At 44.1% G+C, this 26,073-nt stretch overlaps 1 protein-coding gene and 1 pseudogene across 1 annotated transcript in view; one reads left to right on the top strand and one right to left on the bottom strand.

Moving 5' to 3' along the window:
• ADAM12 (ADAM metallopeptidase domain 12) overlaps positions 1-26,073 on the top strand; it is a 373,095-nt gene that overhangs the window by 109,654 nt on the left and 237,368 nt on the right. The gene's annotated exons all lie outside the window — the stretch shown is intronic.
• On the bottom strand, positions 1,621-2,382 carry LOC103216684 (small COPII coat GTPase SAR1A pseudogene; annotated as a pseudogene).

Genomic DNA, 26,073 nt, shown 5'->3' with positions numbered 1-26,073 from the left:
ATAATGAAGAGTGATGGCGGTAGATCATGTTCCCTGCATCTCTCAATCCCAGCATGCCTTCAAACTCTGTTCCCATCACTGATTGAAGGCAGTTGCCATGGGAAGTCCATAGCCCTCTGAATTTATGTTTGGGGTATCTCTGGGATAGAATAACTTCAGCACTGACTTATTTTGTCTAAAACGATTCCAGACATCTCTTACGGGGCAACTTTAATTAGTATTCACTCTAAAACAATAACAGAAAGGGCATTTTAAAATGGCCAAACATGGGTATAAATATTTGGAAAGGCATTTATCTTAGATCATCTCTCAGAATATCATGATACAGAATGGAGAAATGTAACCAGTGTGGAGATGGCATTAGATGGTTTAGTTGGCTGAATCACCATCCAGAGGACATTAGGCCATTGTTCCCATTGACCCAACCCATGTTGAAGAGGGGGACTGAGGTTGCTGCCGATGGCCTTAGGGCTGTGTGCATGGCCTTTTCCTGGCCCACAGTTTCCTGGGCCATCGCGATGAAGACATAAAAGGTGCTCTGATCACATTTCCTGGCAATGCAGAGCTGGGGGACATAACTGTGCTTGGCATGGCAAAATCTGGATTATGAGGATTTCAGCAGTTTGGATCAATGGGCCAAAACTAACAAGATGAGATTTAATGGGGATAAATGTAAAATCCTACACTTGGGTTAATAAAAAAATAAACGTTGCAAGTTCAGAAGGAAATTTGTTAGTAGTTCTCGTGAATGAGACCTGCATACTCAAAAGAAGCCCCTGGGGCAACGTGGCTGCTAAAAAGGTGACTGCTGCCTGAGCATGTGGGGGTATACATGGTGGGTCCTAGACAGGGGAGGTCATCCCTCTGCTACACAGGGTGGGGCACAGTCAAAACCCTGCATCCTTCACTGTTCCAAGCCTGACATCAGAGAGCCACCTGCTGCTTTATTCTCATTTCCACCATTGGGTGTTCCTTTCCTTTCCTCCTCCACCAACCATGACATCCTTACAGTGAGGGGTAGGGTCTTAATATCCACCTCCCACATAGCGTGGCTCATCATAGGCACTCGATAAGCACTCCTCAAATGACTGGAGAGCCTGGACAACCTGGACCAAGCTGGAAGTGAGTTCCCAGGAGGTCGAAGGTCACCTGGGTGAGGTGAGGAACAATTCAAGTAGAAAAGCCTCCAGAAAGGAACACATGATTTGGAGTTAAGAGCCCAGGCTTTGAAAGCAGCATTGCTCCCAACAGCAAGCTGCTGATGTTCTCTCCACTTCCTTCATGGCCTCAAGCGATCTGCCCACCCTGGTCTCCTGGTCTGCAAAATGGAGTAAGCATCTGTGTCCAGTCAGCGTGGGAAGATTAGAGCTCATGTTAATTTTGATGATCAGGTTTGAATGACTCAATAACATTTCTCTGTGGATCCAGCAATCTTAATTATTTTACCTAATTATATTATGTTTTGTTTCAGAGTTTCTAAATTAATGGAAATCAGGTTATGCCTACTCTTTACCTCTAAGTCTTGGTGATGGCCAAACATCTCAACGCTCACAAGACCTGGAACAGATGCGCCGGGCTGGTCCTTTGGGATCCAGCCACTGTAGGGTTCTTACCTTTACAATCTTGACATGCCCAGGGATTGGACTTTTAAAATCTTTGAGTGTAGAGTGCAATTCCTTCTTTTTTCCTTCTCTTGTGAAAGAAACCTAGACTGTTTCCCCCCTCCCTGCCCACCACCTTTTTTTTTTTTTTTTAAAAAAATAAGTTAAACTTATTTTCACTGTCCAAACATCAGTCAATATACTGGGCAGACCAGCGGAAGCCCTTGCCACAGCCCTGTTGTTGTACACACTGAACATGAACAATTCCTTGGAGAAGGCATTTGGCTCCTTCAGGGTCACAGTTCCCGTTCCTGTGGTCTGTTCATAAAGACCAAATGGCGGACAGAGTTTTTCTTCACTGATTGTGCCTGTTCTGTCCAGTTTCTGTTAAGATAAGGACTGGCACATTAGATATTCTTTCATCAGTCATTAAAGCATTGAGCTCCACTTTGGATTCCAGGATCTGAGGACAATCTGCACAGTCCCCGAGAAAGGCAATCCCATTTATTGCTAGGAGATCGCGGTTCCAAACCCAGTGTGCCTGCTCACACCCCAGATGAAAAGTTGTAAAAGTCATGCCAGCAGTTGTCAGCTCTGCTGATGTCAGAGGTCGTGTTGGAGCCTGTTGGTCCAGTCCACCATCTTTGAGCATGTGAGGAACAATAGTTTCATCCACATTGTCCCAACCCAAGAGAACAAGTTTTCTAGATTTCTTGTAGAGTCCTGGAAACTGGAGCACACTGTGGAAGCCATTGTAGATCCACTCACAGATGAAAGACATTATTAATGCTGACCATGGCCTGAGGGGTTCCTTTGGAGGCAGCATGTGGCCTGGACCCTCCCTCAGAGAACACAGACCAACAGCACCCGGACCAGCAGTGACTTGCTGGGTGGACATCACACCCCTGCCCTGCAACCTGTCCTTAGGAATGAGGAGTTCTAAACTGCCTGGTGGTTCTAATTAGTGATTAAACAAATGTCGATGGAACCGTATCTCAGAAATTGTAGTTTCATGTTTCCAGCTCTCAGCTTCCCTTCTTTACTGGATCTTTACTGGAATCTTTATTGCTATCTTATAATTATCCTTACTAAACATTAATAATTAATAAAGCTAATTAAGACAATGTACTTGCTCATGTCCCCCAAGATCAAAAGTTGTAAAAGTCATATCAACAGTTGTCAGCCCTTCTGATGTCAGAGGTCATGTTGGAAAGTGTTGGCCTAATCTGCCATCTTTAATGATTATCATCTGCCGTCTTAATTATCTTTAATAATTTTTGTTGATGTGTTAAATCACTTACTCTTTCACTTCTTCACCTGGTCATTTATTCACAAATATGTGTTTAATACCAGACAGTGTAACTGACCCTGGAGGGAGAGTAGTGAATAAGATAAACTTCTTGTCTTCTTAGAATTTAGTCAAGGAGCCCAACACTAAGCAGATCATTACAAAAACAGTAACTGGGTGACTGCAGTGCTCAGTGCTCGAGAGGGGAAGGTATGGGGCCAGCACCTGGTCTGGGGAGGGAAGATGTAGAATGAAGCAGCTTTTAAGCTGTGCACACACAGGGAAGAGCCCAGTCAAGGAGGGCAGGAGATAGAGAGAGAAAGAGCAGAAGTAAACGTCCAGCTTATCAGATTCTAGATCTTTGTACTGATGACCAAGAAAGAGAGAGACAGAGGAAGCCAGGCCATACAGGGGTTTGTGTGCCCTGATAAGGATCTTGACTTTATTCCTAAATACAGTGGCACACCATGGAAGAAAAGGCCTGTAGGCAGAACAACGACATGATAAGATTCTGCTTTTCATTTGTTTGAGATAGGGTCTCACTCTGTCGCCTAGGCTGGAGTGCAGTGGTGCAATCACGGCTCACTGCAGCCTCATCTGCTCTGGTCTCAGGTGATCCTCCCACCTCAGCCTCCCTAGTAGTTGGGACTACAGGAATGCACTGCAATATCCAGCTAATTTTTCTATTTTTTGTAGAGACTGAGTTTCACCATGTTGCCCAGACCAGTCTTGAGCTCCTGGCCTCAAGCAGTATGCCCACCTCAGCCTCCCAAAGGCATGAGCTACTGCTCCCTACCAAAAATTCAGTCTTTTAAAGACCATCTGGCTGCCTGTGAAAACCAGCTGGGAGGGTAGAGTGGGTGTGGTTAAGAGCTGCATATTGCTGCTGTCCAGGGAGAGCTGATGATGGCTTGAGCCAAGAGAGTATCAGTGGGAAGGAGTAAGTGGTTAAGAAATGTTAAGTAGGCAGAATGGACAGAATCTGATGAATGATGGAATATGTGGGATCATGGAAAGGAAGGCATACAGTTCTTACCTGAGATGCTAGGAGAACAATGATGCCTTTGATCAGAATAGAGAACCCTGGAAAACAACCGAGAACTTGCCCTTTGAGCAGTGGCCAGAGACACAAAGATATGGGTCATAGTAGGCATGGTCCTGAGAGTCTGGGAGGGGCTGAATATTGGGTTTCACAGAATTCAGTCTGGAGGTGACCTGTGGAGGGCCCTTGTAGAACTGGGCGTGGCATTTTTGAAGGGGGGTGTTCATGGATGTTTACAGCTGACCAGTGGCTGGCAGCTATGAACTGGAGATCAGGAGCCGGCAGTGGGTAGAACATGGAGAGGCATCAGCTGTGGCCCTGACAGTATCCGAATAGCTGTCACAACCCAAGGCAATGTCAGTGCTCCACTGAATTCTAAGCTGGAGCCTAGTGGGTGAGCCTCTGGCCTCTAGGCTCACTCCCAGGCCGTATTCCATATCCTTCCTATAGTCTGTGTCCATGCAGTGGGTGTTCCCCACACATGGACTCCTGCCCTCCTTGAAGTCTAGAGCATTGCTTCAAGACCACCAGCATCAGGACCACCTGGAGAGCTTGTTAAAAAGGGCAACGCCTGGCCCCACTGCTATTGAACCAGAATCCCCAGCTATAGGGCCTGAGGGTCTCTGTTTTCAACACATTCTGCTAGGAGTTATATTCATGCTTTACTTGGACAGCCACTAGCCACATGTGGCTATTTAAATTAAGTTTAATTTAAATAAAATTAAAATTTTAGTTCCTTGGTCAAACTAGCCACAGTTCAAGTATTCAATAGCCACGTGTGGCTAGACGGGCGTTTCCATCATCACAGAAAGTTCTGTTGGACAGCATCGGGGCCAGCAGGGAAATTCCAGCCCATTGAATCCTTCTGTGAGACTTTGGGGTATCTGTCATAGCTGATGCATCGCCCACAGGAATGTTCTTTCCTATAGGGAGTGACCACACCTCTTCAGCTTGCCTAATGCCTGCAGCGTAAAAAGGCCCATCCCCTGCCTTGGAGAATCAGGTGCTACCAAAGGAGTCATCTCTGTCCACTTTGATGAAAGGGTGATGGTGCAGTTGAAAATTCTCTAAGCATGACTACAGACTCAGGGAATTGACTCAAGCTTCATGCACTTCAGCAGTCTAACTAGACCAAACTCCTTCAGATTTCAGTTAAAATCTCTCAGCCTTAACATTTCAGATCTTTTTAATTGAGCTAAATTTTGTTTCCTGAATAAGAGCTAAGTTCCCTTGAGCTTCTCCCCTCATTTTATTCTTTGAAGTTGTACAGACGCTGAAAAAGGTCAGAACACCATTTTTAGAGCTTTTTTTCCTCAACCTGAGTTAACTTGAAAGTGCCTAAACTGGTTAAGATCAACCTTTTTAAAACAGGCCCCTCTGGGTTGTGATTCGAGAGTGTGGTGTCCTTGAGTGAACTCTTTGAAGTTGGTAGAATGAGGAAGGGCATTTGAGATGGAGGTGGAGTTCCGCATTTCATTACATCCCCCCCCCCGCCCCCCCCCCCCACTCCTTCCCTTCTGAGGCTGCAGGCTCAGGGTTTTCTGATGAAAATCCTGCTGTGACCTTAAGCTCCTTTCCCCAACTCTGCATCCCAAAAGGACAGTAATGGCTGTCCTGGCTCTTCCCAGGAGGTCTCTGGCATTGGAGAGGCCGATGCCATCTTAGTGGCTGTCATTGCTTCTTCCCTCTCCTGGTGCGGCCAGGATGGTTACGTGCAGACACTGTGCAGGCTGTGGTCGTTATGGCCCATCTCTGCTGGACTTTTTCTAGTTGTTGCGTCCTCAAAAGAAAGACCACGATGCTTTCATTGATTGCTTACGACAATGACACTAACTCTCTGGAAAGCTTGAAAGTTTTGTTAGAGGCGTTTGAACCAGAGCAACTCCATCTTGGATAGGAGCTGGGTAAAATGAAGCTGAAACCTACTGGACTGCCTTCCTAGACAGTTAAGGCATTCTAAGTCACAGGATGAGATAGGATGTTGGCACAAAATACGGGTCATAAAGACCTTGCTGACAAAACAGCTTGCAGTAAAGAAGCTGGCTAAAACCCACCAAAACTAAAATGGTCACGAGAGTGACACCTAGTCATCCTCACTGCTACACTCCATGACAGTTTACAAATACCATGGCAACGTCAGGAAGTTACTCTATATGGTCTAAAAAGGGGAGGCATGAATAATCCACCCCTTGTTTAGCCTATCATCAAGAAATAACCATAAAAATGGACAACCAGTGGTTCTCAGGGATGCTGTGTCTATGGAGTAGCCATTCTCTTATTCCTTTACTTTCTTAATAAATTTGCTTTTGCTTTGCACTGTGGACTCACCCTGAATTCTTTCTTGCACAAGATCCAAGAACCCCCTCTTGGGGTTTGGATCGGGAACTCTTTACTGTAACTCTTTGACATAATTTTGCTGAGTTCATAAACACAGATTCTGCTACATTCTTAGAGTATCATGCCCCAGAAAGCCAAAATCCTAGATTACTGTTTTCAGATGTGTTTACTTCAAACTCGTTATCTTGAGTGGAGTTGAGCCCTGTCTGTGATTGGCCATGTTTCATAAGGTGCATGGGAAAACTTCAATTGATAGTAACAGCTCTGTTTTCTTGAGGCCTTCTTACTGGTTTCTCATACTGTTTTCATAGTTTATTAGTGACGATAAAGAGCTGCAATATAACTCTACTTACCAATAGCTCATTTGTTGCATGCTGACAGTATGTGACATGCCTTTATTCCTCATCACAGGTAATGTCATCATGAAAAAACTGGACTTCATCGGGGGCTTACAGAGATTTGTACACCCACCTTCATAGCAGCAACATTCACAATGGCCAAAAGGTGGGAACAGCCCTAGTGTTTGTCAACAGATGAGTCAGTACACAAAATGTGGCATACATAAAATGAAATTTTATTCAGCCCTGAAAAGGAATGACACTCTGACACATACCATCACATGAACTTTGAAGACATTATGCTAAGTGAAATAAGTCAGACACAAAAGGACAAATATCATACGATCCTATTTACATGGGGTATACTTCAAATAGGCAAAATTCGAATAGGCAAAATCATAGAAACAGGAAGTAGAATGGTGGTTACCAGGGACTGGAGGGTTAGGGAGTGAGGAGCTTGGTGGGCAAAGATTCTGTTTGGGATTCTGAAAGAATTGTGGAGATGGGTGACAGTGATGGTTGCACAAAATCGTGACTGTGCTTAACGCCATTGAATTATGCAATTACCAATGGTTAAAATTATAAATTTTATATTATGTATATTTTGCCCCAGTTAAAAAACAAAGTTGGGCTCCTGGTATGTTTTTATCATCTAACAAAAGGTCTCCCTCCCTGTCCTCCTCCATGAAGGTACATAGTGTAGAGGAAGACGGTGGTAGTTTCTTCTAAATCCCCACCCTACTGCCACTCTTTTTGGTACCTCTAGGAGAATCACAATCCTCCAGCTCCATTTAGGCTAGGGGTCCCCAACACCCTCTCTGATGTTCTCTTCCCAACCCTTAGGAACTGGGCCACACAGCAGGGGAAGAGCATCTGATGAGTGAGTGAAGTTTCATCTGTATTTACAGCTGTTCCCCATCACTCAAATTACCGCCTGAGCTCTGCCTCCTGTCAGATCAGTGGCAGCGTTAGAGTCTCATAGAAGCAAACCCTCTTGGGAACTGCACATAGGAGGGATCTAGGCTGCATGCTCCTTATGAGAATCTAATGCCTGATGATCTGTCACTGTCTCCCATCATCCCCAGATGGGACTGTCTAGTTGCAGAAAAAGCAACTCAGGGCTCCCACTGATTCTACATGATGGTGAGTTGTATAATTATTTAATTATATATTACAATGTAATAATAATAGAAATAAAGTACACAATAAATGCAATGTGCTTGAATCATCCTGAAACCATCCCCGCCCCCACCCCTAGTCCATGGAAACATTGTCTTCCATGAAACCGATCTCAGGTGCCAAAAAGTTTGGGGACCACTGATTGAGGTGACTGTTCTGAGCTAATGAATAAGGGTGTAACTGTGATTCAACTCACAAAACCCAATCTGACTTTCCTGGACTCTTTCTAGAGCTGCTTCCATATCCCTATCAGAGATGATTGACAGTGTTAGGATCTGGATTTGGGGATCAGGCTGCTTGGAGACAAGCCACCTCAGCTCCTCCATTCTAAAATGGAGAGTAAGGCCTTCCTCCCAGGCGGTTAGGAGACCACAGTGATATGGTTTGAATCTGTGTCCCACCAAATCTCCTGTTCAGTTGTAATCCCCAGTGTTGGAGGTGGAGCCTGGTGGGAAGTGATTGGATCTTGGAAGCGGTTTCTCATGCGTGATTTAGCACCATCCCCCTAGCACTGTTCTCGTGGTAGACCTCGCATGAGATCCGGTTGTTTAGATGCGTGTGGCACCTCCCACCTCTCTCTCTTCCTCTTGCTCTGGCCATTTGAGATGCTTGCTCCCACTTTGCCGTCCACCATGATTGAAAGCTCCCTGAGGCCTCCGCAGAAGCCAAGCAGAAGCTGTCATGCTTCTTGTACAGTTTGCAGAACCGTGAGCCAATTAAACTTCTTATCTTCATAAATTATCCAGGCTCAGGCATTTCTTTGTAACACTGCGAGAACAGACTAATACTTAAGGGATGTGGTATTCAGTGTGCTTGACACTGCACTGCCATTCACAGCGTGTGTGCTGCTCTGCTGCCATTGCTCTCCCATTATCTCCCTCCTCATCCTGGCCGCCTCTGTCTGTAGGAACAGGAATCACATGCTCAGGTCTCATCATCTCCACTCCTGCAACCAGCTTCCTGTGACTGCCCCTATTCTGCTCTCCTCACCCATCTTTCTCTTCTTCTTTCACTGTGATGGTCAGACAGGTCAATCCCAGTACCCTGCCTCATCCTACCCTGCACCTACTGCTCTTGTCACCTGAGGGTTTGGATACCCCCATTTCCACTCGCCCTGGCATCAGCAATGGGAGAGCCCCCAAGTCACCTGTGTGCTGTGGATGGAGGTGGGCCAGGAGGTGCAGTGCAATTCTGTAGGCCTGTGGAGCCCAGGGGCCACCTGTTTGGCTGGCCTGGCTACAGATTAGGTGAAGTGCATGCAACAGTTAATTGCTATGTACCTGTAGCCTGTGTGCAACAATTACCATGCAATTGTCGGACTCCTCCACCTCCAGGCATCACATCATTTCACCTGCAAATTCTGACGTATGTATTGCTAAAAAAAAAAAAAAAAGAATTATTTTTATCACACCTAAAAGATAATGCTTTCTTAATACTATCAAATGCCCAGCCAGTATTCATGTTTCCCAGATTTTATATATGTCTCTTATAAGATATGAGATAAAAGGCAAGATAATTTTTTTTCTTGGCAGTTGGATTGCTTGAACCAGGATGTAAACACAGTCCCCTCATTGTATTTGTCTGCTATATTTTTAATGACTCTTTTAATATATAGGTTTCCTATCTTTCCTTTTAATTCTTGCAATTAAAATCTTGCAGTCCTGAAAACTGAAACCAGATTTTTACTCAGTAGAATTTTCCACACTCTCAATTTGCTGATTTCATCCTCTTGGTGCTGTCTAGCCTGTTCCTCTGGGCCCTGTGTTTTCTGTTTACTGGTAATTCAGTGTATGGGCTTGTACAGAGTGAGGTACTGGTTTTAGGCAGGACGACATTGCAGGTGGTCCTTGTTCTTCTGTTGTGCCATGTCAGTAGTTCTGTGACCTCTGATTGTCTTGTGATGACAGGTTGATCACTGAGTCTGGGGTCACTCTGAAGCTTCCATTAGAAAGCTCTGCCTGAGCCTTCAGCCACCAGGTTCAGTGGCCATTAACGATCAGTGCCTACATCTGTTCCTTCCTTGGGTCTTGCAAAATTGCAGTATTCTATCATTCTTTCTTCTTTTATTAGCTGAAATGCTCCTATAGAGAAGAACTTTCCCTCATCAATTATTGGTTTCCCTGAGATACGAGATAAAAGGCAAGATAAATTTTTTTAAGACCACCTCTACTTATCACTCTGCCTTTGCCAATGGGTAGCCACTGTATTCCCCAAATTTAGCACCTCACACTTGGTGGTATGCTGCAAAGCCCTCTGTTGAGGGTCCACATTTGTAACAGGTTCTGTGGGGATACCAAGGTGCACCACAGCCTGTCCTGGAGTAGCTTCTTATATGCTGTAAACACTTCTTGATCCAAAAGCCTTGTATTTTCACATTGAACCATAAATTACCCATATAGATATTACACAAATCTTTTTATTTACAGTGCTGGATAAAAGGCTGACTTGGAAACTGCTCTACAGAGACCTAATTTTCTTGTTGTTTTTAAAGACAAAGGCATCCTCACATCTGGCATGGAGGCAGATGCTGGGGCGAGAACAGGAAAGCAGGAACTGGTTCCAGTGTTGCTAGTAGGAAAAGCAGGGGTGTGGATTGGAGTCTAGACATGGCCTGTCCCTTGGAGGGCTGTTTCCATTCCAACAGCATTGGCAAGTTTAAAAAAAATTCATTTCATTCACAAGCACGCTTAGTCCCACTGAAGGAAAATTGCTGTAATTGGTAAAGACCAAAGCCAGAGAAGACACAGAGGCTAACCCTACTTGTTCAGGAACCCGTGAGAAAAACAGAATGGTGTGTTTATCTAAAAATGTTATAAAATACTCATTTCTTTCTTCTCAGTATGCTGGTGGATTTCACTGTGGGATGAGGTAGATTCAACATAAGGGGAGAACAAGGCTTTCTTTATTTTCTTTTATGATTTTCTTCCTTATGAAAAACATGTGGTCAGATAGAAGATGATACAAAACCAAGCCCCCAGCAGGAGGGTTATCTGGGGAGACGATTTATTTAGAGAAAGTTATTTTCACAGCCCTTCTAAGGCCACCTCTTCAGTTTCAACTGGCCTAGAGGATTTCGTTGGTCAGTTTCATGGTTTTCTTTGAAAATCTGACAGGCTCCAGTGGAGAAGCCGCCCGTGCTGTGTCCACAGCCGGCCAGCACCCATTAAGCAAATATCAGTGTCATAGAAGTTCCTTCAGAGTTGTGGGAAATGGTTTTTACATGTGGTTTTCATAAAATGAAAACAATTATTCATTAATATGCTCAGTAAAGTTTTGATAGTATTGTACATTCATAGCAACAAAATATATAGAATGTGAGGCTGGTTAAATGAAAAATTGTAAAATGACATTAAAAACTTACTGAAAATACTAGCCCCTCAATTTAATAAATATATTTAAAATTCATTTAAATTTTGGAACAAATTCACGATCTTACCAAATAGGGTAATGATTATGACTTGATAACATCACTTCTTATATTCTGTAAGTACTTCCTGATCCAAAAACCTTGTATTTTTATATTGGACCATAAATTACCTATATAGATATTACATAAATCTCTTTTTACCTAGAAAATTATTTAAGACAGTTGCCTTTTCCAAAGTAATTTTACATGTAGGAACTGAAATCATTGATGTAGAAGGAAATATGTTATTCAGTCAGTTAATTAATTGGTTTTTGCCCTATCATAGAAAAGATTCAAGGTTACTGAAGGACACATAAATTAATTAATAAACTTTTCCAGATGTGTAAAATACCCCCTGCCCACCAACAAACTAACATGACTGCATTTTACTGTCTTCGGAGCAGCAGTTCTAGTTCATATTGAATAGAAGTGATGAAGACCATTTGAGGCAGTATGATGCATGCCTATTACTGCTTTACTTAAACAAACAAACAAAAAAACAGCAAAGAGGATTTAGTATGATATAGGGGAGAAGCATTGAGCCAAGGGAAAGGAAATGTGAAATCCCTGGTATTTGTAAGCTCTGTGACTTTAGGCAAATTAATTAACCTCTCTGGTCCTGAGTTCTCTCATCTATAATCTGAAGTTAAGCCTTCTCAGCTTGGAGACTGGATCAGATGGTTTTCAGGGGCTCCATTTCCACTCTAAGATCTTCGGCCTCAGTAATTTTCTACATTCAAGTATGTCCTCGCTTTACCCAGAGGAATGCTTAAACTGATCCTACTGGCAGAAATCATACTTACAACACTAGATGAGGAATCATGTAGGGCATGTGGTATTCAAGCATCAAAACAAATTAAACAATTCCTACGAGAGCCAAGGTTTCTTATCTCATTGTATTTCAGTGAACCAGGAAACCCTGAGTGAGTGGCTTCTTCCACGTGATACTGAGTGCTGTTCCTTGGAAACCTGAGAATCCCAGGCTGCATCTCAGTGCCCAGAGCAGTCTATTTTCTTGGGAGATATAAATGTCTGAGATTCCTCATCTGGGGGAAGTGTGTGCTCAAGGGACACTCCTGGCCAGCATGATGAAGCCAGCAGTACCCCACCTGTACACCCACGCCCTTGGCCTGAGGAGTGGGTGGCATTTGATAAAAGCTAGATGGCCTTCATGATACACTTATATATAATGGCAACCTTGACCTCCTTAAAGGCTTTTAAAACAATTTGTAAAGCAGTTATGATAGGAGAAAGGCACTGGGAAGCCTCTGGGACTCTAGTTATGTGCTATTTTTTAAGCCAAGTGATGAGGGCATGGGTGTTGATTTTAGTGTTCGTTTTTCCACATTCTTTTATGTGTTCAGTGTAGGTCACAAAAATAAAACATTATTTTTTGGTAGCAAAACCTGACAGATATTCTTGTTCAAAAAGGGTAATCGTACTGCTCTTTTTGAACACATTTGTTTTCTTCTTCCCCTCTGACCTCCTTGGCTAGGAATCCTGACCGATTTGCAGATTTGCAGAGGACATTGTCATTGGAATGAGTTCAAGGAAAGTAGCCACTGTTTGTTGCCAAAGACAAAACTTGGCTAAATATTTTGATGAATCGGCATCTTTTTTTCCTATAATCATTGGCATGGAATTCCTATAAGTGGAAATAGTGAAAACCAACACAAATACTATATAAAGAGTAGGATTTCTCAGAATGTCTTTGTAATTAAATTTGAATACTGATATGAGTATACATAAATATATGTACATATTCTACATGTACTATATGTTATATGATATTACAAAATATGGGTCATTATGCTTAGAATGCAATGATTCATTTTATTAGGTTGAGCCAATAACAAATACGTTATGTTTAGAAAAATATGTTAGTTCAACCTATACTATTGATGACTTTTCAAAAATTCTACTGCAATACAAACATGGCTGATGCCCTAAAAATAATCTATAGGTTTTGATTTAGAACTAGCATTCCTTCCAACATTTAAATGTTGGGTATTAAAAATACTATCCCAGGAGGCTGAGGCAGGAGAATGACGTGAACCCGGGAGGCGGAGCTTGCAGTGAGCAGAGATCGTGCCACTGCACTCCAGCCTTGGTGACAGAGCGAGACTCCATATCAAAAAAACAAAAAACAAAAAACAAAAAAAAAACCTGTCCAGCCTTGCTTATTAAGAGAGAAAAAGCCTTTTAATCTGGGGTGTGTTTTTGCCATTTTCATTTTTTACATTTGGATGTTGAAGTGCTTGATGCCATACTACACATTCTGTACATCTATTCACATTTGTTCATTTGCTTATTCATTTAATAAACTGTGTTCCAGATATTGTATTGGGGTTTGGGACACAGAGATGAGTAACACACAGCTCCTGCCCTTCCCAAGGCCTAAATCCACTACTGTCTTATACAGTAGCAAAGGATAGGCTTGTCTGAATTGATTTATAACAAATACTCACTATAGGGCATCACTGAACTAGATTGCCAATTAATAGGAAAATTAGATAGATAATATACTGCTCTTCCTCTCCCAATCTTTGCCATGTCTTTCCTCCCAAATAATTCAATAATTTTTGCTTTTTTAAAAGTATACTCTTAATTACTAAGTGTATTCTCAATTTTTCGAAACGAGAACCAGATGAAATGCAGCCCGTTCGTTGTTTCAATCTCCTGTCCTCAGATGAAGCTTTCTTGGTTCCCATATAGAATTTTTAAACATACCAGCGTGTGTGTGTGTGTGCGCACAGTCGTCCCTTGGTATCTGGAGGATAATAGCTCCAGGACCCCCCACAGGTACCAAAATTCAAAGATGCTCACGTGCTTAATATAAAATGGCATAGTATTTGCATATAACCTACAGACCTCCTCCTGTATACTTTAAATCATCTGTAGATTACTTATAATACCTAATACAATGTAAATGCTATGTAAATAGCTGTTATCCTGTATATTTTAAAATTTCTATCGTTTTTATTGTTGCATTGTAATTTTTTGTTTTATCCCCCAATTATTTTCAATCTGCAATTGGTTGAAACTGAGAGTAGGGAATCCCAGGATGTGGAGGGCCAATTGTATGAACATAAATAAAGCTCAATATGTATGTCACATCATACAAGTATATTTTTTGGTGTAATCTATGGGTGGTCTGTTTCTGTCACAGTGCTTTGGGGTGGACATGATAGAGACACATGTCATTAGGGTGGCACTGCCACGGCACACCCCTTCTGTCCTAAGATGGATGGTCTCTGGTTTTCAGTGGCAGCACTTCTCTGAAGTGCCATAGCTGTCATCACTCACCCTTTGTCCACTTTTTATGTTCCCTTCTTCACAGCCTGACAAGTTATCTGAACAATTAACTGGCCTTAAGGAAAGTTTCAACCTCTATATGTTCAGAATGAGGAATCTGCTTGCCTGTAAACATTTATTTTGCTTCCTATTTTTGTTTTTACTCTTTTTCCCCAGTCGTCCAATTTTTCTAAATAAGAAGCAGATGAAAAGCAGCCCATTGGTTCCTCCAATCTCCTGTCCTCAGATGAAGGTTTCTGGGTTCCCATATAGAATTTTTAAGTGTTTGGGGCTGGCTCAACAGCTTTCCCTTTGGACCCTGTTGTAAACACTGACCACTTTTGATTTATGAGAATCCCAGCCAGGAACAGAGGGCAGTTTTTAAATTGCTAATTTGTATCCATGTTTGCCTGTGAGTATGGATAGTCTAGCAGGCAGCTTGGAGCACTGGCTCCTGGTCATTTGTCCTGTTGTCCCAGGACAGATCTGAAGATCTGAAGAACCAAGTGAAGACTACTTGGCACCAGCCATGGGTAGGTAGGTAATGTGTATGGTAATGTGTGTGGAAGAAATACTGGGGCTCTTGTAGGCAGGTGGGACCCAGGTGTCACTTGAGGTGGTGGCTGACCTTGCAGGCAGTTCTGTCACCTCTGGGAGATCATCCCAGCTTTGCACATCAACAAATCATTCTCCACGGAACTCAAGAGTTCTGACTCGCAATGACCAAACTCACATGTGACAGACACCTAAACCAGACTCATCACTGTCATATATGCATCATTTCCCTATCACCATCCATGAGCTGACTTGATTTCCCTCAGTTTTCTTTAAAGAAAGAATTTCAGTGTTAGATGTTTGACCCAGCAAACCATACTGTGAGCTCTGGAACTTTTTTTCGGAGTGATCATCAGTTGGGTTGATTGCCCTGGTTTAGTTCTCAGAGGGTAACTTTATTCCCTCATGGGTGGAGAAGAGGTACTTTCTCTCTAACCCATGTGTGGATGATGAATGATAGCTCAAAGCCTTTGTAATAGAGAACAAAGGAAATCAGGACATCAAATTCCCATCTAAGTATCAAGTATTAGAATTGCATTTTCCCATAGTAAAATATTTTGCTATCTCAGACCAGATCAGGTGCCTGAGACCTTCTCAGTGAACAAAGAAATGAGTGGCCTTTATTTTTGTTAGTAAGAAAACGTGATTATTCTTTTCAGTAAACAAACTTTGCAAAAATCTTGAAAAGAGACTTTTTTAAGCCACAAGGGCTAAAGCTCATACTGTAAGCTTATTATAACTTTACAGAGCTTGACTTTCCTCTCAAAGCTCCTTAAAGCTTTTTTAAGAAGGTTTTTTCTTCTGTATCACATTTACTTGGATATCTAAGGTTATTTATTTCACTAGATAAATTGAGAGCACTGGGCTGGGAATCTGATAATTCCAGGTGAAAGCTGCACTCTGCTGTGTGAATTTAGGAACTGAGCTGTCCAAGCCTCAGTTTGACATCTATTAGATGCAGACCACTAAGATCCTACTGTTGTTTTAGGAATTAAATGCAATAATCCATAAAACCATTTACTACAGAGTCTAAGGCATAGCAAATATCCCACAAAGGTTAGCTGGTGCTGCTGTTATAAATTCAACCATTATTTTTGAGCTCCTGGTATATAACAAGCACGGAACAACACACTGGGGACACAGTAGGGAATAGGGGGAAAACAGCCCTTGACCTCAAAGAGCTTGCAGACTAGTGGGGCTGTGAGATGCCAAAGAGATGATCTTACAAATAATGGATTATGCTGTTATGTGCACTGGAAGTGCTTATGGGTGTGGGCAATGAGGGGAAGAAAGGTGTCTTGATGTGGCAGCCAGGGAAGGCCCACAGGCTAGAAGTGCCATCACCTGCGGGAGTCAGCCAGGTGCAGAGAGGAGGAAGAGTTTCCGGCCAAACAAGCAGTGTATGCAAAGGCCCAGGTGGGTGAGGAGTTGTGGCATGGAGGCTCTGGCCAAATGCCAGGGCATGGGTTGAAAGAGTAACCCAAAAGGGAGACCAAGTGGCTGCCGAAGACCAGACCAGGTCTGGCCAGGTTTCAGACGCCACCCCGCACCAGGGGAAGCCCCCGAAGGTTGGTAAGTAGGGTATGGATGGAATGAAATTGGTGTTTTCAGAATGGCTTCCTGAATGAAACATAAAGTATCAAGAGCAGATGTTGGAGGCCACTGGGAGACTGTGACACCGGTAGGGCATGTAGGGCACGGAGGCAGTGGGGGTGAGTGAGGTGGAGAAATTTAAGAAATAATTAGGGAATAATCCTGAATCCTGAAACATTTAGATGCAGTTGAAAGTGATAGCCCACAAAACTGTGAGATGACTCAGACTCTAATGAGGACAAAGATTGTAAATAAAAATGTTTTTATAAGATACGAGAGTGCAGAAAGCAATACCAATAAACTTATGCTTACATTATTTTAAATGGGTGCCTGAATTGGCCAATTAAATATTGTCAGTAGACAGTGGATTGTTCCCCACTGTGTCCCCAGCATATTGTTCAATGCTTGATATATAGCAGGAGGTAAAAATTGAATATAAATATAGGGACACAGATATAAGATGGCCAGAATGTCCTTTTGGTATCTTCTCATTGTGAACATTGAGAGGCCACTTCTATTTGAGGTTGCCAAATATAGTAGGCGCCTATCTTACTAGCTATTTCCAGACATGGGGCGTGTAAGGATACCACCCTTCTCCAGAAATCCATGACCTCTGGTGAGGAACTCACCTGCTTGTAAGTGCCTGGAGTCATTTGCGCTGCTGAGCCTTTCCTGAGCCCTTGGCAAGGCTGACTCTTTTTATAATTCTAACCTCTGCTTTTATATACTCTTATCTTTATCTTTGTTCTTACCTCTACAAAATGAGGATGGTTATATTTCCTTGTCCATCTCCACAGTTGATGGATGAAAGTTATTTCATGAAACGACTGCAGTATTTTATCTGCAATGTAAATTTTTATGTGATTGTGTGACAGGTCGTATTTCCCCATTTTCCTTTATTGTTGTGGATAGAGTTTTATTTAAAGAGTCAGTACAATGTTTTTCTTTTAAATACAGCATAGAAATGCATGACCACTTTTGTGCACCTGAGAAAGTTGGTGAAAAGGATAGATTATCACATGCTTGAGAAGTTCCTCTTTGTTCTAAGTTGTATTGAGTCAGAAAGAGTTAGTTTGCTAAACTTGGTGAAACTCCTGCATTCTCTCAGCAGTGAAGAGGCCATCTCAATACAAATGGAACATTTGATCACAGAACAGAAGACAATGTGCACGTTTACTTACTTAGGTGTTTTGGTGAGGATTGAGCATACCTGGTGTCTGGGCTTTAGGACATCGTTGCCTGATATCATTCCTTCCTTGTACTGTCTTTGGAGGGTAACTATGTGTGTCGTTGTGTTTTGCAGAGCACATTTAGGGTTAGGAGGTTGCTGTCAAGTGAAAGAGAATCCAGGCTGGCAGTACACATACAGGTGGTATCAATGTTCAGGGAGGAAGGGGCTGAGAGTGGGCACTGCAGGCCTTGCACAGGATACAGAAGTGGGCTGGGGAGCCCCTAGGTGGCCAGTGGGTCACCTAAGAGTGGATAGCAAATGCACTGCAAAACATGAAAAGCTGCAAAACCACAGAAATTCCGTCTTCGTCGTCGTCATTATTATTATTATTATTATTATTATTATTATTATTCCTACCCCAAAGCTGCAGGAACAGTATTTCTTCAGAATAAATACACGAAATGGTACTTAAAGAACCAGACTTTGCAATGTTGGTGTTGATATAGAAGAGATTTCTGGATAAACCCACTATCTCGCCATCCTCTAGGGCTCCTACCTCATCTGTCTCTGTTGTTTTGAAGCCCTCCAGAGTGATTCAGGGAAATTTTTCTCCAGTTCCTCTGCTTTTTAGTTGGTATAATCTCTGCTTCTCTGCACTGGGCTATTGTCCAGATACATGAAGTAGATTCCTAAGTGGAAGTAGATAGAAGTGAGGATGTCTGCTGGAATGTAAGCTCCTGAAGGCCCCGGGGCTGAATCTCCAGCACCCAGACCAGAGCCTGGCACACAGTGAGGGCTCAGGGTGGTAGAGCCTCTAACAGTGCAGAGAGAACAAAGGGATCTCAGAGATCACCATGTCCACGTCACCCATTTTACAGATGGAGACTGGAAGAGCAGGGAGGTTTAGATACTTGCCCAAGATCCTGTAGTTTCTGGTGGAGTCGAAAACTAAACCAAGGGGTCCAGGTCATAAACCAGAGTTGTTGTTTCCTAATACATTGGCCTTCTACTGTTACAAAGCCATAGGAGTCTGCCTTCATGCTTACCCATTCATTCACAAACTAATAATTCATTCATGCAATGTGATTGGTAGACCTTAGACCAACGGCTTTCGTTCTGCTTGGACATTAGAATCACCTGGAGCACAACCCAAAGTTGCCAGGTAGGGCGGTGATTTGATTTACTTTTACCTGGACATCAGTATTTTTCTTAAGTGTCCTGGGTGATCTGCAGAAGCAACAGGGTTGAGCACCACCGTGGCAGACTTGGCTGGTCCTAAGTACCAGCCGTGGTGGGTGAGTGAAGATATTCCCTTGCCTGGGTAAGTGCCCTGACGAGATGCCCATGGGCACCCACCTCCTCCCCTGCACCGTTCCTGATGCAGAAGACCCTTGGATAGCCTGCACTAGCCGGATCTGGCTCCAGTAGAAGTGAGGGAAGGGTAACACCGTAATGATCAGGTGTGTGCCTTGGCTGTCCGCTGCCTCTGTGCAGACATCTCTGAGACTAGCTGCAATGGGGCCAGTTAGCTTTGCCATCCCCCCTTCAGAGTGTCATTCTGTTGTCCTGGAGACAACCCTCATGGAGCCAGGTGCTTTGCTGGGGATTCAAAGAAAGGTAAGATGAAGCCCTCATTGGGAGGGACCCTCTGTGCACAAGAGGAAGTGTTTTGATATTAGTATGAAGTGAGGTTGTAGTGACTACTTTGTTTAATGCTGGGATTTAAAAATCAGTTTTCCTGGAACCTTGCTGTTTGCTTTTTAAAAAAATTAATAGTATGGCCATGATTATATCATCAATGTTTAAAGTGCCTTATTGGACCCTCCTGGTCCCCCTGCCGTGAAGGGGCTGCATTCTAAGGGTGAGTGTGTGAGGTGGAGCCGCAGGGAGGAAGCTGGGACTGAATGTGAATGAGAGCTGGACTTGGGACACTGTCTGAGATCACCACACACCTGAAGCTTCTTTTTGACATAAAAAGGAGCAATGTCTTATTTCCCAATGTAAGTCAAAACCTGAGTCTGTTCAGTTCTCAGGCCTCACAAACTTTCATTGAGTGTAGCACAGGGAAGACAGGAAGAAACCTGTATCCATCACCACCTGACATCGGTCTGAGTGCCACCTGGCCGGCGACACCACTGGGAGCTGGGACTCCTAGTGTGGAACCCACAGAGGATGGCATTGCGGGACAAGCCAGCAGATGGGTTCACGACAGGAATGCCCCAAAGCTGTCTGAGCTGACCCCACTTCTGGTGCAGGAAAGCTGTACTCAGAGGGTGGCCCCTGTCCAAATGCTGCTGGGGGCTGGTGACTGGGGCAAGCTATGACCAGAATGTGAGACTTCTGTGCTTTGTAAAGGGGGACTGATGTCAGGGAAGAGAGATGGTGCCTTAATGGTTTTAATTATGGTTTACATCAAGAGAGATGACGTTTTAATGGTTCTAATGACAGTTTCAGGCTGTCAGTACACTTGCAAGTCCTATTATCTTGAAGCAATTTCTGAACATGTGAAGAAACCCCTACAAAACAGAGGGGCCTCCCCAGGGATGGCGACTGTTGCACAGTTCAGAGGAGGCCTGGGAGCATGTGAGTGGAGCGGTCAGTGGCCTTCGTCCCCACCACGGTGGTGGCTCCATGGATGCTCTGTGGCATCCCAGAGAAGGAAGCAAAGAGGAACAGAAGTTCAGGAGGGCCAAGGAAAGGGCCTCCCACCTGGGCCGGGTGTGGAATTGACGCTGAGTAACACACCTGTACAGGTGGACTCTGAGCAAAGGCGAGAGGAGAGGGCGGGATGAGGAGAGCATCTCCAGGGGAAGAGGCCAAGACCGCATCCTGAGAAGGAAGTTTGTCAGTTGCTCTTGCTGGGGTGAAGCTGACCAGACTGCAGGTTCTCCCTGGAACCAGTGACAATGCCGACAGCTGATGTGGAGGGAGCACGTGACTCATGCTTGGCGTTTGCATCTGCATTATCTTGTTCATTCCTCACATCAGCCCTATAAGGTATGTGCCATTACTGTCCTTGTCTTCCAGCCGAGGAAACTGAGGCATAGCCCTATCAAATGACTCCTGCCAGGTCACACAGCTGATAGGTGACAGAGCTGACTGTGGACCCAGGCAGGCTGCCTGCAGACCCCGAGCTTCAAACCTATTCTGATGGCGGAGAGCTGAACACACCTCCTGGGCCTCCCAAGGGAAGAGAAGGGGTGAGCTGGGAAGATAAACAGTGTTGCCCAGGAGGGACCTGGGGAGGGGTAGCAGAGGGGCCATAGGGCCTTGGAGGAGGGCCACCGAATGGCTCTGACTGAACACAGCACTGGGCTGGGTGAGCCAACTGAGACATCGCGCCCTGGAAGTCTGGCCCTCAGCGTCCTGCACTGTAATTGCTTAACTCCAGGTACAGGATGGGGCATGGCAGGCCTGCTGGTGAATAGAAATGGGGAGGGCTCTGGGCTCATTTCACTCATCCTTGAGGCTTCTCTCCTGGAGCCTGTGCCAGCTTAGGCCAGGCAAGAACTGCATCTCGTTCCCTGCTTATCCCAGGCTCTGCCCTGGTCCCTACAAGCCCTCCAGGAGGAAGAGTGGGATGGTATGAGGAGAAGAGCAGAAGCCCTCCCCCCACCCCACTCACAAAGATCTGCTCATGCAAAGTGAGTCCAGGAGCTGTCAGAGGAGCAGGGTTTTCTCGGGGGGGAGGGTGGATATTCCCCCTCTTAGCCCAAGCACTGCCATACAAGAAGCAGATGTCTTGTTCTAATCTTCAAGTGGGATGATTCGTGGACACTGCCATTAGCTAGTTTTCTTAACATGAAGAAACGGCTGCTTAGTGGCTATTTCTATGTGGGCTGAGCTCATTCAGTAGAGCAGCTTTCCCCCCTGGAGAACAAGAAAATGATAAGCGAGCATAAATCATGCTAAAAGGAACGACTCCTCATCATGAGTCATTAGGACACATGCCACATTGGCGAGCAGATGAAAAACCTTTGATGAAGACCAGTTGTAAAAGCACAAGCTAATGCTGGAGAAATGCATCATGGTGACTTGAAAGTGTAATGTATGCATGCTCTCGCTCTCGGTCTTAAAAAAAAAATTGCAGTGCATGTCAAGAGTGGTCCAAAAGCATTTCCTGAGCTCGACCCTGCAGGGAGAGGTTCAGGGGAGGGTGGGTCTGGAAGGATACTTCAAATCAGTGAGTGCTAAGCGTAGTTTGGCACAGTCCTTCTGGAATGGCATCAGGAATGTGAACCACAGTCCTAAACAGGTATGTCCTGCTATGTGACAGTAGCTATAACAGAGCGTTATTTCAGGGTTTCGAGAGCACACATCAGAGCATGGATGAACAATCATCCAGTGAATTTCCAAAGAAGACCATGAAGTCGCAAGTGCCACCTTCATTCCTTCCTACAAGCAGCAGGAGGCAGTATGCCAGGGCTAAGGCACCAGCTCTGCATGCAGGCAACCTGCTCAATGTCCCTGTTCTACCACTTCATAGCTGTGTGACTGGTGGTGAATTTAGGTGTCAACTTGACTGGGTTAAGGGACACCAAGAAATTGGGTAAAGCATTATGTATGGATGTATCCATGAGGAGGGTATTTCTGGAAGAGATCAGCATTTGAACTGGTGAAATGAGTAAGAAAGATCCCCCCTCACCCAATGTGGGCAGGCACCATCCAGTCAGTTGAGGCCCTGGATAGAACAAAACTACAGGAAAAGCGAATTTGCTCACTTTCTCTTCTGGAACTGGGACCCTCATCTTCTCCTGCCCTTGGTTGGACATCAGAACTCCAGGTCTCCAGTCTTTAGACTCTGGCCTCCCAGGTCCTCAGACCTTTGGCCTTAGACAGAGTTATATCATCAGCTCCCTTCGTGTTCAGGCCTTTGGACTTGGACTGAGCTACACCACCAACTTCCCTAGTTTTCCAGCTTGCAGACAGCATATCATGGGCCTTCTTATTCTTCATAACTGCATGAGCCAGTTCCCATAATAATTCCCCTCCCATCCATCCATCCGCTCCATCCCATCCATCCCATCCATCTATCTAATCCATTCATTCAGTCCATCCCATCCATCAGTCCAATCCATCCATCTCATCCATCCCATCCATCCAGTCCATCCATCATCCATCCATCCCATTCATCCACCCATCCATCCTGTCCATCCATCCATCCCATCCATCCCATCCATCCATCCAATCTACCCATCCCGCCCAATCCATCCATCCACTTATCCATCTGTCCATCCATCCCATCCCTCATCCATCCATCCCATCCATCCATCCATCCATCCATCCATTCCATTCATCCATCCATCCATCCATTCTATCCATCCCATCATCCCACCCATCCATCCTATCCATCCTATCCATCCCATTCATCCATCCATCCTATCCATCCTATCCATCCATCCCATCCATTCATCTATCCATCTGTCCATCCATCCATTCTGTCTATCCCATCATCCCATCCGTCCATCCATCCTATCCATCCCATCCATCCATCTCATCCCATCCACCTATCATCCCATCCATTCATCCATCTATCCTATCCATCCCATCCATTCATCTATTCATCCATTCATCCTATCCATCCCATACATCCCATCTATCTATCCTATCCATCCCATCCATCCATCCCATCCATTCATCTATCCATCCAGCCATCCATCCTATCCATCCCATCCATCCCATCCATTCATCCCATCCATACATCCCATCCATCGCATCCATCCCATCCATCCATCCATCTATCCTATTGGTTCTGTTTCTCTGGAGAATTTTGACCAAGACAGTGACCTTGGGCAAGTTCTTTAACTTCTTTAAGCCTGCTTCTTCATCTAAATAAAGAATAATATTCACACCACCCACTCTCTGGACAGGTTTCTCTGATTGCAGGCAAGACAAATGCACACTGCTCACTTAAGCAGAGAGGAAATGTTTAGGAAGGAACTGGAGGAAAGCACAATGAACCAGGTCTCAGAAAGGTCAGGGGCCAGGCCACTTGGGGATCTTGGAAAAAGAACATGCTCAGCAGGGTCTGCCAAGGACTGTCCTTGTGTCATCTGGTCATGTCCCTACTCCTTGGCCAGAGGAGAACAAGCCACTTTGATGTTAGCCAGTGAGAGAGGCAGAGTTTCTATTCCCAGAAGAAGGAAGCAAGAATGTTAGGGGGATTGATTAACATCATGTGTGTCAAGCTAGTACATCATAAAAGCTGAAAAATCAGCAGTTGTATATTAACAATTATAAATTGGAATGACTTATAGCAGATCAATAATGTAAACTATTCAAAATAAAAAGCTAATGATGCATACACATAAATGAGTGCAATTAAAATTAGAAATATGAATAAGATTGTTGGACTGTATCAGTGTCAATATCTTGGTTGTGAAATTACACTAGAGACTTGCAAAATCTTTCCACTGGAGGAAACTGGGCAAGGTGAACAGAGATTTTCCCTGTATTATTTCTTAATAAATGCATATGAATTTACAATGGTCTCAACAAAAATTTCAGTTAGCAATGTAAAGCTAATGATGGCTTCAGAATCCCAAGAAGTGTTTTGTCTCCATTGCGGCTCATTGTTTTAATTCCCAAGCCACACACACACACACACACACAAAAACAGAAAAATGTTGTTTACATGTAAGAGTCTTGATGAATAAAAAATTATTTTTAAATGCTTGAGAGAAACGTAAGATACAATAAAAGAGCAGGGCCAGATCAGAATATTCCCTTCTTAAAAATGCTCATTATTAGACATATGGTAAGCTTGACTACACACACACACACACTCACACACTCACTCACACACTCCTGCCCTCCCAATAAACATGTGAACAAAATGTCAGCCTGGTTTGTCCCCAGTGGTTTATCTTAGAGAGCACTGTTTGTTCTCAAATCTTATCTTTAAATGTTAGTTTATTGAAGTAAAGGTGGGCCCCAGTGAGTGTCAGCGCTGGAGGGATATTTGTTGGGTTTATTGAGTCCTTGAGTCCCTGTTTATATATTCTGGGATTATGCTGGGGGAAGAAACCTCGTGCGAGGACTTTGAAGGGCCTTGTGGTCAGTATGCCCTGGCTTGCAGCTTTCTGTGGTAGTCCTGGATGGGCTGGAGTATTGCTTTGGTGGAAGGGGAATCTAGCCATGCACCGGATTTTTGCTTACTCCTTTTTTTTTCCCCCTTTCTTTTTCTTCTAGCCAGTGTTTATCAGTGGCCTCCTTACTGTGTATGAGTCCCTGTGCTGAGTAGTGAGGATCCTAAGACCCAGTTCTCCCTTTAAGAAATTTGCAGTTTGATAGAGGACCATGGTGTGTGCTCCAATAGTGAGCAGTCAGGGAAGTGGGTCTGTATGTCTTATGCACGTAACAAAGTGCAAGATGAACTCAAGAAAAGAAGAAAAGCAAATTCAGCCGTGAATTCTAAATCAGAGTTCCTGCAATTTAAATTACATTGCTGGCAAGGGCTGCATGCTGGTGTCGGTTTTCTAAGGCACTTTGGCTAACTCATAAGGCCTCCGCTTCCCCTCACAGACATAAATGCACTCCCCATCACCACCAACCCCCACCTAGACTGCCCTCTTTGTGGTCTAGAGGTAGTGGAGAGTAGAGTGTTTGCATTGGATTCTATTGGCCATTAGCTGTGTGGCTAGATTTTAGGAGGGGAAATTGATTACAGAATAAAAAATATCTTCCAGAGTTAATTAGAAAGAGAGGATGGAAACATTTTAGCCTAGAGGAGGCAAGACTTAGGAGAAACATAAGCTGTGTGGCCTCAGGCAGAGTACTTAATTTCTCTGTGCCTCAGTTTCCTCCAACTGTAAAGTAAGGATCATAATCTTATTCTATTGTTGGTTCTGGAAATGAAATAAGTAAATAATTGTGAAGGCCAGACACAGTGGCTCACACCTGTAATCCCAGCACTTCAGGAGGCCGAGCTGGGCGGATCGCTTGAGGTCAGGAGTTTGAGACCAGCCTGACCAACATCGTGAAACCCCATCTCTACTAAAAATTAGCTGGGTATGATGGCGCCTGTCTGTAGTCCCAGCTACTCGGGAGACTGAGGCAGGAAAATCACTTGAACCCAGGAGGCGGAGGTTGCAGTGAGCCAAGATCACACCACTGCACTCCAGCCTGTGCGACAGAGACTCTGTCTCAAAAAATAAATAAATAAATACCTGTGAGGCTCCTAAACCAATACCTAGCTCATGGCATGCATTCGATAATTGTCAAGAATACGGAAATGTGTCTGCTTGTTGATGAACCTGTCAGATGGCAG

The sequence above is a fragment of the Chlorocebus sabaeus genome, chromosome 9 (assembly GCF_047675955.1).
Source record: "Chlorocebus sabaeus isolate Y175 chromosome 9, mChlSab1.0.hap1, whole genome shotgun sequence".
Classification (NCBI taxonomy): Eukaryota; Metazoa; Chordata; class Mammalia; order Primates; family Cercopithecidae; genus Chlorocebus; species Chlorocebus sabaeus.
This window is presented reverse-complemented; position numbering and strand designations above follow the sequence as displayed.